General features: G+C 34.2%; 1 long non-coding RNA gene across 1 annotated transcript; it reads right to left on the bottom strand.

Moving 5' to 3' along the window:
• Positions 1-1,620: 1,620 nt before the first annotated feature.
• On the bottom strand, positions 1,621-4,620 carry LOC136273079 (uncharacterized). Its single transcript, XR_010711251.1, has 3 exons — positions 2,732-4,620; positions 2,526-2,614; positions 1,621-2,084 (listed from the first exon to the last, which is right to left on the bottom strand). It is a non-coding gene; the product is annotated as an uncharacterized lncRNA (long non-coding RNA).
• Positions 4,621-20,473: the final 15,853 nt, after the last annotated feature.

The following is a 20,473-nucleotide window of genomic DNA, read 5'->3' as shown; positions in this document are numbered from 1 at the left end:
TATAATAATACAAAAATATTTAACCGACCAAGTGGAATAATGAAAACACATAGAGGCGACGTAGACTTAAATCTTTATTTCTAACGAGAAAACAACCTTGCATGCGCAATCTTTTAGAACTAAAGAGACGAATAATTGACATTTTAGAATACGGCATCCGCCTGATGAAAAGTGGAGTAACTCGGTTTTTTGACAACTATACATAATAATAAATATGTAGTAGGTTGCTGTTGAAACATCAATTATATTTAATGTAAATTTTTATTTGTGAAATAATCCGTTGTCAAAGATTACACATGCTAATGAGTATATGATAGGTTGGTGCTGAAACAGCAATAGAATCGAATGTAATGATTCATTTCATGCATTCTTCTATTTTTCTATTCCTCCATTCAGTATCATGTTTCTTTTTTCTTTGGAACATACTGTTCTTTGTTCTTCAATAACTTGATTTAATTCGTTTCAAGCATTGTAGATATATCCTGCTGTTTAACACAGTCTATAAATTGGTAAAAAACCCGTTTTTTTAAATTAAGTGTTTATTCAATTCACTCACACGTAATGAACCATTGTTATGTTTGTGTCATGTATAGAATTTTCAGGCCTGTGACCTCCCCCTTTTTAATATGTATTATATAATAAATAAAGTGACTTGATGGTCGTGACAATTGTTTGAATACACTGAAGTATTTTAAAAGGAGTCCTTTATAATAAAATATATTGAAATACCCAAATTATAATGGTAAAGACCTGCATTATTTTTTGCAGAATTATAGTTTATAGCTTTACTAATTATATCTTTAGATTTCAGGTAGATCTGATGGATAATATGTTGACCACCCATACTCTTTAACGGTTTGACTGAATACAACTTTGAATGATGTTTAACCGTTTATATGGTTTACGTTTTTATTTATTACAAAATGGCGTGGCTATAATTCTCAGAGCATTCGCATATTTTTTCTCCAATTCATCTCTATTATAAATGTACGACATGCATGTACCTATTATGGGCAAGATAAGCTTGAATCGATATGATGATTCAATATGTATTAATAATATTCATTTGTCTAAGTAGTAAAGGATATAAATCTTCAACTAATCAGCCTAAGGATCACATTTTTAAGATAGCGAGATATTTTCCTTATTATAAGAACTGCACAGCACAGATGGTAAATTAATCTCTGAATTGCACATGCAAAACAGAGCGCAATCACAGTAATGTTATACAAAACGTTTGATTGTTATATTTACGCTTTGTAAACGTTAAATTATGTTTAAAATGTACGAAAAATAATTGTTTTTCTTAAAATTTTAATTTCTTTAATTTCTTAACTTTGCTTTATTTCTATTGTACAATAATCGCAATTTAATTCTCTGAATATATGTGTGTATAGACGTGTGGAGAGTGTTTGAGGCATAGTCATGTATATGGCATTTCTCTAGTTCTGGCTAGTTGGTTAAACCTTTAGCGCGGTTGATAAAGTGCTCGCATTCCAAAGAACCCGGATTCCAACCACAGCAGAGGCAAAGTTTGTCCCTGTTACATAATCCTTGATGTTAAGTGCATATATTTGAAAAAGAATGATTCATGTATTTTTATTTAAAGAAAAGAAGTGTTTATAACATTTTTCATATCATGATCACATGGTGAAAACGCAATTTCATATGCAATTAAATAAAATGTGAAACGATGCTGTTGACAACGCGTAGCCAACTACAAATTAAGATTTATTGTGACATTGACTTAATCCATTCTTCCACTACCTGCAGCAATTAAAGGGAAATAACAATTTAGTGCATGTTTATAATGATAATTTATCGATGTGCCACTTTAAATTAATAACGAATATAAAAATCAAAACATAACCAATGCTGAATGCTACATATGTCTCATTTCTAAATTGCTCCGACTGCTGATTTGTATTACAATGTCATACAATGAATTCAGTGGTCTCAAAGGTCATTTGATAGTCACTACAATCACTCCCGTCATTAGTGAGGCTCGCCTAGCTATACTGCTGAGGGTACATGTGATGAAGAATGTCTGACAAAAATGTGTTCTTTTGTTGCTTTAATGGTGGCTGAAAAGAGAAATATAACACTTTGTTTACATACTGGCTTCATTCAAACAATACACTTTACAGAAAAAAATACAGGAACAAAACTCATATTTCTGACTGTCTGCAGGATATCTCATGGCCTCTTCAAAATTAAAAACAAGTGAAAAGCTGTCAATGTGAGAGCTAACCGGGTTTTCAGAAATTATTAGAAATCAAAATCCTAGCAATATGCATACCTCTGATATATGTACAATTGATCTGCAAAAGAACAACTTCCTATCTTGAAAACTGTAGGAGAAGTTTTCCGTACAATAAGTGTACCCTTCTGGCAGCCGCCCGCCCGCCATTTTCACCATTTTAATAACCAGATTTTTTCGTTCGAAAACCCGGTTAAAAATGAAGAAAAAAGGAAACATACATATTTAAATAACATTAGCTTTAAAAGAAGAAACATCTCCATACCTGATTAAAATTAAGCATGGACAGTGGTAAAGCAGGTGCCCGTCTCCATACAACAGTACTGATCGTTAACGTCTGGACAGAGAGCAGAACTAGGTCATTATAAAATGTAGGTTGGTTGTTTTTAAGTGGTTAATATTTATTATAAATACAGAAGTAAAAAAATAATGCAGATAAAGTTAATTTGTACTAAGTTTTATTGTTCTTACATATGGTAAATCATCTGTCGAGGGGCGTGGAAATGGTACCAGAATCTACTACAATGATATTTTGGGTGATTACTTTTTATATGTTTATTGATTTATAAAATAACAAAATCCAAACATTTTCCAGTAAAGAGTTTTTGTGACGATTTGTATAAAAAAAAACTTATACAAATTGAATTTTCTTTTTTCAATTTTAAATACATGTAATTAATATATATATTTATTATTATTTTTTTCGAAGACGAGGTCGGGATAGAATTTTTGCGTTTAACGACAATCTTCATGTACTTTTTATTTGTTCAATCTGCAGATAGCTGCATTTTTTTCTCCAAATTTAAGGTAATCATAAATCAATATAATGACTTAAAGGACTAAATAAACCAAAATGTTATATCATAACTAAATGAACAAAAAATATATATTTAGGAGGAATAACAACTTTGAACTGTGAACATCCAAGTTCAAAGTTAAAAAGTATAGGTTGTATTGATGCATGTATCTATTTTATGAGAGACCATTACTAACTTGCCTACAAAAACAGAAATAAATTATAAATCTAGGATATGAATAACAATAAAACAGTTATTTTAGTAATATATAGGAATAAGGTTTTATGTTATGCATTCCATGTAAGTCATAATTATATGCATTATTCAGAAAATCAAAAAACTAAATTACACACAAACAAAAAAAAAACAAAAAATAAATCCCACAAAAAAATAATCATAATAATTCATGAACACTTACCCACAATGCACTGGGTGTATTATCGCCGGTTGGTTGATGTAAACTTGGAAACACTATACATAACTCAATGATGTGCAGGTTTGAGCAAATGTATTAAATTGAAATCTAATCGAGGTCATTCAGATTTTTGTAGACAAGAAATTGTGAACATTCTGGTATAAACTGAATATTAACGCACTATATTTAATGATAATATGCATTATTTACAAAATTACTTACCCATGATTCACTGGGCGTATTGTCCCAGGCTGGTTTATGCGTACTTGGTAATTCCGTACGCAAACTCAATAAAATCGATAACATCCAGTTTTGCGCAAATGTATAAAATTGAAACACTACTCGAGGTCATTGAGACCTTTGAAAACATAAAACGTTCGGCATATACTGAATATTAACGTGTAAGGCTGCAGAAGACAACCTAGATCAACCTACACAGAGGAACGATGTCAACACGTAATTGTAAACAAACCACGGCATACATGTATGATGTAATAAACACAAACAAGACTTAGTACCTTTCCATACTAACAAATTAAAGTAAAAGAAAGTTTGGATATTCTTTATGTTATTGATAAATGTGTTAATTATTTGAAAACATATATGATTTCATAATTACTTGTTGTTTATTTTGGGTTTTTTTGTTTTGTTACTGTTTCATTTAATAATATTTTGCACTGAATTGGAACTTACCAATATTTTCAACAATTTCATTACTTTTTTTTTATTAAAAAAAATAATTGCATTTATTGCATTGCCATCTATTTAAGAGGATTATACCAAGTGTTTGGACTGGTTCAAAACAGTTCTTCAATCTTAAGATTAGGACTCTAAATTACCAATATGCTTCCTTCACATACCAGCATTTTAATCTAACTATCTATCACTTGATTTATCTAATTTATCAACGTGTATGACTATATAAATGTATAGTAGGATAATTCTTTCACTTACGAGTTTTACACAAGTCTCCTTGATAATCAGGATTACATCCAGTCAAACATGTTCCGTTGATTTTGGAACACTGGTTTACACCACGACAGTGTCCACATGTTTCATTGCATTCGGACCCATACTTTCCTTTATCACAAGCTAAAAATTTAATAATATTCCTATTATTGATACTTTAACAATGTCCAAAAGGTGAATGAAAAGCAAAACTTCTCTCCAAAACATTTAAGTTAACGTTGCGTTGCCTGAATGTCAAAATACATCTATTGCATATTCTAAATTACAGCGTTAACTTATCTTGTTTATTTATATGGATATCAAGAAGAAATAAATACTTATACGATTTAGAAAGATTTTCAATAACAAACTTTTGTTTATTAACAATGAGCAAATGAAACAAAACACTTACGAGTTTTACACAAGTCCCCTTGATAACCAGCATCACATCCAGTCAAACATGTTCCATTGATATTGGAACACTGGTTTAGGTCAAGACAGTGTCCACATGTTTCACTGCATTCAGAACCATACAACCCTCTGTCACATGCTACAAATAATGTTAATTCTCTTAAAGTTTAGATGTTCTTTGTATTATAAATATATTTTCAGTCAAAATATTTTACATGCGTAACTACTCACGGGTTTTACACAAGTCCCCTTGATAACCAGCATCACATCCAGTCAAACATGTTCCATTTATATTGGAACAATGACTAACATCGCGGCAGTGTCCACATGTCTCTTTGCATTCGGTTCCAAAAATTCCTTCGTCGCAAGCTATAAAAATAAAACAATTTAACATAAATATTTACACGTATTGGGAAATCAACAGTTAAACTATGAGTTAATACTCTGATATTTAGAGCATAATACATGGCAACATCTGTATCACATCCCATATCGACCCGAGACTCCAATATCAGCTTGAGGGCATCTAATATACATGCAGCAATTATTACAAACCATGTGTACAAAGCCCGCTTGTTAGCAGGTTACTTGTTTCTGCACAGTTGCCTCCTTCATATTCCGGAAAAGACCAAATATTTAAGCGGACTATTGTGAAAATATGTTTAGCATTTGTACCTTTATACTACTGTAGCACTTAGTTTGATATTTAAAAACAACGCCATTAATACTTGATATTTTAACTAATGTAAACTAATAAAAAAAAACTTGGATTTCAGAGTGTTTTAAAAAATTATTTTCAAAAGAAACGTTATATGAGCTTTTTAAGCGTTCATTCATTAAAGAAATCTGTGTGAAAATCACGTTACCGGATATTCATTATTTTTAAGTAGTCAATTTGTTAACTTTCCTATCAATCTAAAGCGAAGCGCTGGCAAGAAAAGCTAGCTCTAAAAACTAGTCCGAGAATAGAAACAAAACCAAACTGTCCACTACCAAAGTGTCTAATGGTCAAAACAGTAACCACCAGGTCTACCTAAAATGTTCATGTATGATTTGTTCAGCTGTAAACTTTATTTTTCGTAAGGAAAAAAGCCATGTATTTTATCATTTAAATGTGTGATTTTCATTATTTTTGTTATATATAGCTTTTCTTCTGAAGGAGATTAAAGTAGTCTAAAATGGCCATGACCATCGACCCCTCTTAAATTTATTCATAATTTATCTAGTGTTCAAAACGCGTTATGACGTTAATTCTGCTTATACCACATGGTAAGGTTTATCTTGTGTTTTTGAGCATTGAATGACGTATATTTCCAATGCAAACATAGCCAACATATATACTGAATGTTAACATTTCATTAATTGCTACACACAACTGTTTACATAATTAAACACAAATTATCCTAGATAATTTTACAATTTGAAGTTGCGTATAAATATTACTGAAAGATTTTTAATTGCATACGTCGCACTGTTAATTGCAAACATTTTAAATATTAAGACTATAGCCGTACAAGATTAATCATATTTTGTTTTGTTTAGAGTTGCACATTAGCAGTTTTACCTAGTTCACATTGGTAACCTTGATATCCAGGTTTACAGCCCTGACAGGTGCCCGTCTCTATGTGACAGTACTGACAGTTTACCTCTGGACAGGGGAGGGTATTGTTTGACCCGTAACATCCGGTAGCAGGACAACCTTTGATATAAATAAGATACTTAAGGGTTTTAAAAATATGCACCATGCGAGAAATCAATTTATTTTTAAATGGTTTATATCAGATTTCAATTCACAACCGTGTGGGTTTAAAATTGACGAGTTCATAAAACGGTCTTTAGTTACTTTAATCCACAGCTTTTTAATTTTTTTATTGCAATTAGATCCTCATCCTGCAAGGACAATACAAACACTGAGACTTTCACCAACAAATAAAGGACCATATGTCATCAGTCTGTTAGTTTTCATTCATATATCACGTCATGTACATTAACTAATTCTGATCATAATTTGAAAGCGGTATAACATTACACTACACTCACCATACACCTTTACCTCACAGAGGTCACTGGCAACACGATCAGAGTAACCGTCAGGGTAGGTAAATCCTGATAGTCTCTCGTTGTAGTAGATGACGTACTGTCCATGTACAGGACAGGTGGTGGTGAAGACAGCAGGTATAGTGGCCCGTGTAAAGTTGTCGTCCTTGTAACACAGTGTTCCATGTAGTCTGTCTGTTGTATTGGCGACGTACACAGAGAATCCAAGGTAGAACTTGGTGAAGAAATTAGAACGACCTAAAAAAATTGTTAATCATTTATTGATGGACGTACATAACGATGTAGCTAGACAAAGTTTAACAAACATATGATATTAAAGACAACTTATGATGTCGTATTTGTAAAAGAGGGTACCCCGTATTGTGTTTGTTGTACTTTTTAAACATTGTGAAAAAAGTTGAAGGGTTTACAGTAAAATTAGATTACTATAGTACCTATTTGTGTTTGATTTGCTTTTTTAGATTAAAAAATACAACATGAGATGAACGGTATATCATACATTCTGTTTTTCCTGTAGTCTGTCTATTGTATTGAGTACGTACAAAGTAATCGCACACATCACTGTTGTCATTAAATAAATTTGAAGTAAACATCAAAAATAATATTTATTTCTTCATTTTTATTTTCCGATTAATAAAGCTATTTAATTATTGAAGTCCCTAAATCGCATTCGTTGTATTAGAGACGTGCACAATATGTCTACATGTAGGAGATAGAAATAAAATAAGATAAAGAAGATTATGAAGACATTATGAGTGATAAAGAAGCTGGATCTCAAGAGAAAGAGGTAGATGAAAGTTTCCTTAAGGGAAGGATGTTTAGGAAGCCGACAACGCCGTCGCTTCCGATAATTAGTAAGCGGAAATCTTCGGATGTCCACTCATCTCCTGCACAACCTAAAAAGTTTAGAAAGGAGGATCAAGCCGTGCAGACTTCATTAAGTGGTGAACACTTGGAAACTCGTTTGGAAGCAGGAGGGAATGCGGAACTCAAACGGATCCTTTGAAAAGAATCCTGACAACGAAAACTGTCAAGAAGTTCAGAGATGGAAATGTTGACACTAAGATTGTTTCTAAAGAAAAAGTTGTGTTTGATATGTAAATCATTTGAAATGCATTTTTAAGGAAAATGTTTATATTTGTTCTGCAAAGATAAGAAACTTTGTAGTTTGAGTACTTATGCTAAATAAATATTACTTGTTAGTTTTCACAGTTTCTTTACATGCAGGTCGCATGTCCTCGAAGGCGTGGGTAGTGTAACGATTTTATGTTATGTAATGTTAAATCATGCGTACGGCACATGACGGCTGTGTTTGTATTGTCGCCTAGCAACCAGCTGAGATTGCCACGTGACCCACAGAGGGTATATAAACGAGCGCGTCGCAGCTGCAGCGTTCTTTTCCCTTAGCAGTATTGAAAGAGAAAGACCGAGATAGAAATTGCGAGACTAAGGTACGGTTTTGGTAGGTGGGTTACCTTGAGAGAGAGGCTTACCACATTTTCATAGTTAATAGGACCAATCGTGTTTGACCACTAGTTGGTTATTATAGAGGCTGTCCTCTCGGAGGTTAGCTTAGTTTAGTTATAGTTACCGTATACTTTTCTATTGGTTTGCTTTATATACCCGATGACAATTTTGAAACGCCCACGAGGGGTAACGCCCCGAGTGGGCGTTTCAAAATGTCATCGGGTATCTGAAGCAAACCAATGGAAAAATATATCAGTAACTTGCTTGTACCATAGCTACGCCAAAATGTTGTTACTAAAAATAGCGGGTCAGAGAGAAAGAGAGCAATTTTATTATTTAACGTAACAATTATAAATACAATCAATTTCTTTTTTAATTTTCTCAAGACATTCACATTAGTTACTTGTATTTTTCTGACCTAAATAACAAATAAGACAAAGAAGCCGATGTTTACAATTGCCAATCGATTTGTCACGCATGATTAAACTGGCATGAGGTATCGCACAAAAAGACACGTGTTCGGGTGGTTATTATTTGGAATCAGGCGGGGGTAGAGGATCAGGAGATTATGGCCCGTACGGGTCACCGTTCCATCGAATCTGTTCGCCAATACAAAAGAGCGTCAGACGACATGATGAAGGAAGTGTCCACCGTGTTAGAACCTAAGCGCTTCAGGAAAAGTGATGAGCCTACCTCTACGATTACTAAAGCTTCCCTTGATTCACCACGCTCCATGGGTGTTGACAACTCAGCCTCTGGACCAATATTCACCAACTGCACATTTAACTTCGAAGGATTTTAAGATGAGGGTTATTCAAGTAATATGTGTTCGTAATAATTACATCGTGAACGATTTGTTATACTTAGAGAAAGGGAGAGAGAAAGAGAGGGAGATAGAGGGGGAAATATCATTAATTTTGAGTTTTGTTCTTGTGCCATAAAAACGGTTGAGAGAGAGTGAGAGAAAGAGAGAGAGAGGGTATATATTGAATTATTTATTCAACTTTAATAATTCTCAGTTATTCTTATTTCTGTACAGTAATAAAGAGTAATTATTCATGATTGTGGTTTATTCCCTAGACTATAAGAGGACGGAGCTTCAAGCTCTCTTATAGGTGTATATACCCGCTACAGAGAACTGTTGGTTTGCCATATATACACCACGTTTTTAAACAAAGAAAACGTGGTGTATACAGCGACAGCTATGGTACAAGTCGTCGCTGATACTCTAGTAGTATTTGGGAAGGTGTACGCCTTTAGTTAGAAGTTGTATACTGTCCGTCCTGCATAAGGAATTAACACAGTGACTGCCTCTACTAAGGGTTTACCTCTTCAGTAGGTTATCCAGCTAGGGCGTGCCGCGGGTATTCACTACCGCCTGAATAAGGCATATAATAGTGTTTACCTCGTGGTATTAATAAAGTTACAATCCCGGCCGACCAAATTCATTTGTGATTTTACCCTAAGTAAGGGAAGGCCATTTTGTAAATATTTGTGGGCCAATTGTAATCACTAATCATTTTAGAGAGGAAGATTATTATTGTTTGATATTTTTTATATTCAACCCCAGATCCTAGAATTGACTAGGTACGGACCCCTCGACACATTACAAAAATAAATGGTGGCAGCGGTAGGATCTCGGAAACTGTTGAATTATTAGCTGATCACTTTATGTGAATTTTGATCGGAATAAATTCTTTTGATTGTATTGTGTTTAATTTTAAATTATGAATAGCGCATTAGACAAAAAATTGCGGCAGTTGCATGACGGGTTGCCTAAGACAGCTGAGAAATCGCACGTCAGAGATTCAGGCATACCTGACAGCAGGCACACCACATTGCTGGGTGACAAGCCATATAAGAGTTCTGGTGCGAAACCTAAACAATTAAAGAAGACCACAAGTTTTCTTGCAGATGACGAGCCTAGTTTTGTGGAAAACTTCAATGAGCTGACAAGCCGCAAGACGAAGAATATAACCTTTGGATGGAACGATGACTGTCAAAATGCCTTCGATAGGCTAAGGAAAGAACTAGCGACAGTTCCAGTTTTATCTCACCCCGATTTCGATCAAGAATTCATACTTGATACTGACGCTAGCAAAGAAGCCGTAGGTGGGGTGCTCTTGCAAATACAGAATGGAGTAGAGAGACCTGTAGCATTTGCGAGTAAAAGTCTATCAAAGTCTGAAAGGAAGTACTGCGTTACTCGCAAAGAACTCTTGGCTGTTGTGCCATTTGTCAAACATTTTCGACAATACTTGTATGGCCGAAAATTTAAAATAAGGACCGAGCATAGTTCATTAAAATGGTTGATGAACTTTAAAGATCCCCAGGGGCAGCTGGCTCGTTGGATAGAGATGCTGTCAAGCTATGATTTCTACATTGAACATAGGCCAGGAAAGTTTCTCAATAACGCGGACAGTTTGAGCAGAATTCCATGCAAGCAGTGTAAGAGTGACCATAACCTGGATTGCCTCGCTTTAAAACAGGATTCAGACAATGCCTTTGGTTTCACTGGAGATGTTACTTTGAGTGAAATGCAGGATTCCGATAGAAATCTAGGTATGGTAAAGAAGTGGTTGGCAATTAAAAAGCGTCCTGAATACAATGCCATATCAGGGGAGTCAATGACTGTAAAATCGTTATGGTCTCAATGGGATAGATTGATTTTACATGAAGGTGTTCTATACAGAAAGTGGGATGATTTGATTTCAAAGAGTCAACAATTACAAGCTGTAATCCCAAATTAAGAAAGGAGAACAACTCTAAAATTCTGCCATGATGATCGAGCAGCTGGTCATCTCGGTGTGCATAAAACCTTGGCAAAAATACGACAGTCTTACTACTGGCCGGGCTTGCAAAGAGATGTCAGACAGTACATTAAAGGTTGTGAGGTTTGCACCAAGACAAGGCGCCAAGTATGACAAATAAAGCCCCGATGCAAATAGTTGGTTCAGGATCTCCTATGGAAAGGATAGCCACTGACATTCTTGGAGAACTGCCCGAGACTGATAATGGCAACAGATATATACTAGTTGTAGCTGATTATTTTACTTAGTGGATGGAGTGCTTTGCAATGCCTAACATGGAGTCGAAAGCAGTAGCTACGAAAATTGTAGAAGAGGTGATTACTCGACTTGGTGTCCCAGACACAATACACTCGGATCAAGGTCGACAATACGAAAATGAACTCTTCCAGGAGACATGTAAGCTACTTGACAATCAAAAGTCACATACGACTCCCTACCACCCACAGTCAGATGGTATGGTTGAGCGTTTTAATCGGACTTTGATAACGATGCTAAGTGCCTTTGTAAATGAGCACCACTCCGATTGGGATGTCATTTTGCCATATGTTATGATGGCCTATCGATCATCCAAACAGGAAACTACTGGAATGACTCCAAATATGTTGATGTTAGGCCGAGAGACAAAAACGCCACTAGATGTTATGTATGAACCACCTCGTAACATTCAACAGACTCCGTCAAACAAATGGGCATTGGAACTCCAAGAACGCCTGAAAGATGAAAGTTTGCTTAAGGGAAGGATGTTTAGGAAGCCGACAACGCCTTCGCCTCCGATAATTAGTAAGCGGAAATCTTCGGATGTCCACTTATCCCCTCCACAACCTAAAAAGTTGAGAAAGGAGGATCAAGCCGTGCAGACTTCATTAAGTGGTGAAAACTTTTGAAACTCGTTTGGAAGCAGGAGGGAATGCGGAACTCAAACGTATCCTTTGAAAAGAATCCTGACAACGAAAACTGTCAAGAAGTTCAGAGATGGAAATGTTGACACCAAGATTGTACCTAAAGAAAAAGTTGTGTTTGATATGTAAATCATTTGAAATGCATTTTTAAGGAAAATGTTTCTATTTGTTCTGCAAAGATAAGAAACTTTGTAGTTTGAGTACTTATGCTAAATAAATATTACTTGGTAGTTTTCACAGTTTCTTTACATGCAGGTCGCATGTCCTCGAAGGCGTGGGTAGTGTAACGATTTTATGTTATGTAATGTGAAATCATGCGTACGGCACATGACGGCTGTGTTTGTATTGTCGCCTAGCAACCAGCTGAGATTGTCACGTGACCCACAGAGGGTATATAAACGAGCGCGTCGCAGCTGCAGCGTTCTTTTCCCTAGCAGTATTGAAAGAGAAATACCGAGAGAGAAATTGCGAGACTAAGGTACGGTTTTGGTAGGTGGGTTGCCTTGAGAGAGAGGCTTACCACATTTTCATAGTTAATAGGACCAATCGTGTTTGACCACTAGTTGGTTATTATAATGGCTGTCCTCTCGGGGGTAAGCTTAGCTTTGTCGTCGCTGATACTCTAGTAGTATTTGGGAAGGGGTACGCCTTTAGTTAGAGGTTGTTTTCTGTCCGTCCTTCATAAGGCATTAACACAGTGACTGCCTCTACTAAAGGTTTACATCTTCAGTAGGTTATCCAGCTAGGGCGTGACGCGGGTATTCACTACCGCCTGAATAAGGCATATAATAGTGTTTACCTCGTGGTATTAATAAAGTTACAATCCTGGCCGACCAAATTCATTTGTGATTTTACCCTAGGTAAGGGAAGGCCATTTTGTAAATATTTGTAGGCCAATTGTAATCACTAATCATTTTAGAGAGGAAAATTATTATTGTTTGATATTTTTTATATTCAACCCCAGACCCTAGAATTGACTAGGTACGGACCCCTCGGCACGTTATAATACGTTCGTGAAAGTTGGGTAGTATTTTTAGTAGAAAGCCGATTGGCATGCTACCGGGCTAACCGGAACTTCACGGAAAATTCGCGATAGCAACTTTACACTGAAAATTCATTGGTGAAATAATTCTAGAGGTTAAATTTCATGAAAACAATTTACATGATTTTGTTCTATACGTGTAACGTATCAAATTGATGTATCGTCGTATTTTATTTCAGAACACACTATTCTTATAGACTATTTTAAGAATTTGGGTGATATGCGGGGCTTAACACTAAAAGTATTGATACAGGTCAACTACTGTTGAAGCATATGTCGTACTAGACTTAAGAATGACTAAATTTTAGCAAATGTGACTATACCCCATGGTTCATTGTCCGTCTTGAAGTAGATGGTGATGTGGTGGATGCTGTGGATAGTTGTCAGGTTCACCCACCAGGTGGCGGTTTTTTCCAGATATGATCCAGCACATTGACCTCCTTTATAATTCAGGTCTGACTTACGTCCGTCTACAGCGTTACTGGCGTCCCTTGTGTCGTCACCTATATAGTACTGTTGGTATGCTGGTTTGTTGAGGGCGACATTAACTGTTTCGATTGAAAAAAAAAAACATTGTTAAACAGTGTTAAGCTACAGTTCGTTGAAATAAGAAATGCATATTAATATGGAAATGGACAGTTTATTTTTTATAAGTCATTACATTTCTTAATCAATCCTCTACTTACTACAATCATATGTATAACAACATCATTTAAAGGTACAATAAAAACCGGACGTTTTTTATTAAAAAAAATATATGCATCGTGATTTTGTTTTCGTTTGGTCGCTTTTTTGCGAACATTTATTTTTCTATAAGTTATATTGTACACAATGACTGCATCGTGTATTGTTTTATATCATCAGTATTTAAAAATAATTAAAGTTTTCGAGTTGATCACGTGTTGAGAATGAAATATTTAAAAAAAATATACAATGTCTGAGTTATCGGCACGATAACCAGGCGTCATTTTATTTTTATATGTTATAATATCACCCACTATGACAAGCTATTGATCATCTGTAGATTCATATCATGTAGTTTGACCTTAAACTAGAATGTTTTAGGTGAAATACAACCCATTGTAAAGTCATTTACATTCTTAATTTACACGTAACATTGAGAACAAATATAAATGAATAATGCGGTTAAACAAATAACGAGTCACATTACGTTTGATTTTTAAATCCAGAACAAGACCCCATTAACGCCGTTAACAAAATATAAGGACGCAAAGCGTCATAGTTCAAACTAATTTGCCGTGCAACAATGAGGTTTTCTTATTTTATTGACAATCTAAGCGTTTTGTTTTCGATTAGGAGATATTGACATAGTACAGTATTATAATAAAACACTCGTTTCATTTTTCCAATATCATGATCCTTGAACGTGTATTTAGATACAGTAATCAGAGCAAATAATCGTTACTTTAAAAAAAAACCAAAAAAACCAACAACTTCAATCTGTTGAGTCGAACGAACGAAAAATGTTTTTTCTGAATATCAAAAGTTCACCAACTATAAAAGATAGGGCCGATTTTATTTATTAACAAATTAAATGTAAACTTAAAAAACTGTCTCACCGTAACCGTTAGCAAAGACAAAAACTCCGACACACACAAACACTGCATACATCTTTGTGACGGGCCCGGACATCAGAAAATGAAACAGGAAACACACCCGACTCTTGAATTCTGTTTATAGTTTCACGTAGACATTCGTTGAACAGAGTGCCGTAGAAGAGGATCTTTACCCTCCAAATTATCAAAGTTTACTTATTTCAAATTTGCGTTCAGAAAAAGTAGACTTCGGGATGTTATAATATTATAACTCATTTCCTCGTTTAAATATAAATGTTAATGGTAAGTACGTAATTATTGTCGCTTTATTAAATGAAATAAAACAAGGAAAGGGAGTGCTCTTGAAAATTTACAAAAATAGAACGAAGATATCGCCATTAGCATTTTCCTGGTTATCGACACTCCGGTATTATTAAGATAACCATCACAGATATTACACTTGGAATACATTGTTAATTATAGCTATGTTGTATTAGACGTTTTTCAGTTAGTGTGATTAGTATATAACAGAGAAAATAAGGATAATGTAGACAGTTTAAGGTCTGGTGTTAAACAATATAGAAGACAATGAATAAGATATATCATTGACCAGCCTGGTAAAAAAAAAAGAAAATTTAAATATATCATAGAAAGGCAAACACGGCTAACTTGTAAACAACTTTTTTATTAGATATCAAATTCTTTGGAAAGTCATGTATGCTATTTCCATCGATTTCAATGTTTGAAATAATCTTAAATCATTACTGCGCATGCCCATTGTTAGAAACCAGGCATTTTGTTTAGTTTTAAACATTAAACACATTTTATTTTCTATTAGAATTTATGACAAACATGTACGTCATATATTACATGTAGAAAAATAATATTTTTCATATTTTAAAAAAAAACAAAACAAAAAACACTAACGCATGTTCGCAAAAAAAAAATTCCAAAACCAAAACAAATACAAAAAAGGCTGAGGGAAATAAATGTTATGACGATAACAAAAAACATTAATTCATAATTAAGCGAATCGACCATTGGCAAGGTCCAAACTAAATGACCATGTATTAAACAATATCATTTCAATAATTTTGAATGAATTTACAAAGGAATGATAAAGCTAAGGTATGGCCTATTTATAAGATATTTCTTTGATTATACCACTTTATAACCTGTCGTTTAAAGGGGCAAGGTCACGATTTTGATCAAATTCTGTTTTTATGTTTTTATTATTCACAATGCTTTAGAAATGTATTTCGAATGATCAAATAAAATTTGAGAGTCATTCGTAGAGTTATACGCAAGATACAAGGCTCACAATTCTTGGTCATGTAAACAAGGCCCGTGCCCTGTTTTTGTTTACATAGGTTTAATATACCAGTAAAAAATCTTTTTCCAGCTTATTTGTCTATCTTTTTATTTATTTTAAGCATAGATAAACAGTTTCTAACGTTTAACACACCCGTTTTAGGTTTAAAACTGAAATGTTTACTTCAACATTCAAAATGTAAACAAACACTTTGTTTACATTACGAAGAATTTCATGCTCTGTAACTCGCGTATAACTCAACAAATGACACTCAAATTTCGGTTGCCTATTAAAAATCCTTTTTGAAGCATCGTAGATATTAAAATCGGAAAAATAATTTTTGACCAAAATCGTGACCATGCCCCATTTAAAGCAGTTTAAAATTTTGCATGTGGTGTAAAATGCACGGTTTTGATACACACTGCCAATTTATACCTGGTCCCACAGTAACCAACACTTTGAATTTCCTACACGTATATTTTAAATGATACGTGCATAGATTTAAGCTCAGACACTCTTGGCTAAAGGGTTTGACTTGAAGAAATAACTAAAGGTAAAGTTTGGGAATAAATTTTTTTAGCAATTTCTTAAAATTAATTTTGTAACTTTTTTTTGTCGAGTTTATTAAAATAATATTGAACAAATTTTCATGTTTGATAATATTTTTTTTCATTATTCATCTGATAAAAAAGTGATATTAATCAAGCATTCTGAGAGTATTGCATAAGCAATGCACGTCCCCTACCGGTTTGTGGAAACTGTGAAAACAGTGCACTGTTATGCAGAATATCGAACTCGAACATTAAAAAATTGGAATACAAAAAAAAAAAAAAATTCTCGATAATATGTTAACCAGACGCTACAAAAGTGTAAACTTGATCGGTAGTTTGACATTTTGAAGCTGTTTAGCAAATTTCATATTATTCCTCAAACGATTAAAGAAAAAAAAATGTGGAAAACTGAAGTGGGACAGACAGAAGGACGGACTGACGGACGCAGAGGAAAGCTATAGTCCCCTCCGGTGAAAACCGGTAGGCGACTTATAATAGTTGATCATTTTCAAGGTTATACGACACTAGTGAACGGATGCAAATTACAAAATGTAGACAAGTTCAATATGGTATATCCTAAATGTTTATATTTATTTCACTGTATGTTTTTAATTGGTAGTATTAATTTTCCAAGTCAAATGCGGACTACTTAAATTATTTTTCGGTGTGTATTTTGCTGTTTATTACCAAGAACCATACGATTCATAGGTTTAACATATATACATAAGTAAAGTGAACAAACATATATAAACATTTTTAAAAAAACAAAAAAAGAAAGACCATAATAATATTGTATTAGACTGCCTGTGGACAAAGCAAAATGTACATGACAGAAGTAAAAAGATATGGAAGAGTATATTCTCAAAACAAAACCAATAATATAATTGTTTCGTAACCTTGAGCATTTATATACTTAGGTATTTTCCAAAATTGCCAAACTCTTTGATATTCTTTGTTGAAGGTTAATGAATAAGTTTATAGACAGAAGGCTTTTCATAATAATATTATTTTCACATACAACTTTCTAGATAGATTTCTTATTTTCTTTATAAAATGGACATATCAAAATAAAATGAAACTCATTTTTCATCTGTGATAGTGAACATGGTTTACATACTCTTTCATTTCTATGGATATTATAAAATCTGCCACGCTCAATCTCGAGTTAATGAGAGGATAAACGGTATTTACTTTTAAATTTTGCATATATAGTTGACATTGGTTTTGTTAAATATCCTTGGACTTCAAAATTATTACATTAGTGCTTATACAGTATACATTTGGGGGAAATTTCAAATTAGCCATGACCTTGTATAAACATCGGTCAACCTCTGCTTCACTTCAAGTAGAAATACATGTTCATTAAATTGTTCTTTACAGGTCCATATATATTCAAAACCTAAATTTTTAATCAATTGTTTTATGTATGATAGCCAACAGTTAGAGGCTAACCGTGTTTCACATTCATTTACCATTTCTTGGTATATATTGCTTAAACTACAATTATCACTATTCTTTAATTCTATCCACTATTTCAGCATTCTATAATTTCTATCCAGCTGCAGTGGTTAGCGCCCCAATTCAAAATATACCATCATTGATGTAACAATTTTCTTAACACATAATAATTTCTTACAAAAATCTAAATGTATACTTTCTAATTTACTTGCTGGGTGCTGTCCCAAAAATTCACAACCATAATGTATTATGCTACCAATATATGTATCAAACAGTGACAATTCTGTATTTACGTTCAATTGTAATGGCTTCATTTTGGACAATACACATTGCATCGCTTTTCTACTTTGTGATGCTAAAACAGTTTTGAAAACTGCCATTAAAATTCAAAGTTATACCAAGATAGTTGAAGTTTTCGACAATATCAATAAGTTCATTATTATAATTCCAGCTATATTCATTTTTAACCTTCCACCTTTTCTAAATACAACAATTTTTGTTTTATCTCTGTCTCTGAAAAAAGTACAGTGTCGTCTGCATAAATAATCAAGAATAAATCAATATCTCTAATTACAACAGGTAGATACATCTCCTTTGTGAATTCAATTTCAAAATCATTTACGGGTTAGAATGCACTTTACCGGTACGGCCGCCATTTTGATTTTAGATCTGCGCGTGAGATGGGGCGGCCTTCTAACTTAGCAACGAATCAACAATTATGGGCGCCGCCATTTTGATTGTTGGTGAGGCGAGAATGTGTAAGCCGGCGAATGTTTAAGCCATAATAGACATTTTATGAGAATTTAAGCGGGGGATTGGGGGCAGCAGCCCCCATAATAACGGAATTAACAAATAATTTAGAAAGCCAAGCAGCGTTTGAGCTTTATTAAAGCGGGGGTTTGGGGGCGGCAGCTCCCGATAAAATAAAATTGACCGTAACTACATCTATTTTATAAAGATGTTTAACTTACCTTCAATCAAATAAGTCAAGGCTTCCATTTAAAGTTTCTTGAGACAATGAGGTGGGTTGATTTAGTTGTACTTCCGTTAGAGGGGTTCTTTTTTTACAGGGGAAAACGCGTTTAACAAGGTCCAAAAAGGTTGTAAATTTATCGTCGGTATTTTGTAGGTATTTCTTTCTTATACAGTATTCTATTAAGTATAAGTCATATAGAGATTTCACAGTTCCAGTTACGGGCAGGGATTTCTTGACTGCATTCCAAGTTTATTCTTTAGTATTTGTGCATGCACCAGTTTCTTTGTTTTTGAATTCGACGGAATAGTTTACTGTAAGGTGTTGGTATCCCTCACTTTCAATAGACGAATAGGCCTTCCAACAGTCCGATAGAATGGTTGTACCTGGTACTATGTATTTCTTTATAATAGGAATTAACGTGTTGGCGCTCCTGTTTTCCACAACTTCAAAGAAACACTTTTTAGTTTCCCTCTCTATTTCTCCAGAAACCCACACACCGTCAACTCTCTTACCTCGGTGATATTTACGTTTCCCAAACTTACTCTCATCGATCTCTACTGTTCGACCGGGTCCCCCGATTTTTTCGTTATCTAATTTCAAAATTGATAAACACACTTCCCTTGAAAAATTCTTCCAGTCAACAACAGTTTGATCACTTCCTATGCGCAATTCCCTGGAGATAAAGTCGTTGGGAAGATCGTAGACCAAATAGTAAGTGAGTTTTACAATTTGTTCCAAAAGTAAGTGGCTCCCTGAAAACCAGGATCCTTCTCTAACGGACACTTTTTTGTTGCATTTTCTATTCGTGCAACGCCACACTACACCGTCTTTACTGTACGATTTATCTTCTACTAAATGTAGCGATCACTCCGAACAATGGTCACATAAACCGTTAACATTCCCCAACAAACCTTTTGTTTGAAGCCAATCAATCAGAAATCGCCTATTTTTACAAATTTCATAGCTATCGTTGTAAACGAATGGCATGCTACTGTCAAAATCAGCTGTGTTTACAACTTATGCAGACGTCACTCACCTGTTATCCAATCAGATATAAAGACAGTGTCACGTGACTAGCAACATCATGTCTTTGGAATGCAGTCTAGAAATTGACAGTATCAGTATTTATTTACGTTATTCTGCTAATACTCGTTAATATACTTCGTTAATAAAACGATGTTTATTAATTGAAAAAACAACGAGGAGTTCAAAAAAACAGGTTAGTTTTGCATTTTAAAGCCGTTTTAACGAAATCCTAACGCGTGACTCTTCCATATAGGAAGAGCACGTGCTATTTCCATATATTTTGTACCGGTAAAGTGCAGTTGTCCCCATTTACGTACAAGGAAAATAAGAAGGGATACAGAGACTCACTCTGCATCAAACCCTCGAGACAATAAAAAAAACCTCGAGACAATAAAAAAACCCTCAGATTTATGATTTTGATATCTTACACATGACTTTATGTTACTATACATAGACTTTATAATATTTTACATACAACAATCAACAC

The sequence above is a fragment of the Magallana gigas genome, chromosome 1 (genome assembly GCF_963853765.1).
Source record: "Magallana gigas chromosome 1, xbMagGiga1.1, whole genome shotgun sequence".
Taxonomy (NCBI): domain Eukaryota; kingdom Metazoa; phylum Mollusca; class Bivalvia; order Ostreida; family Ostreidae; genus Magallana; species Magallana gigas.
The sequence above is the reverse complement of the archived record's forward strand: the minus strand, read 5'-3'. Positions and strand labels throughout refer to the sequence as shown.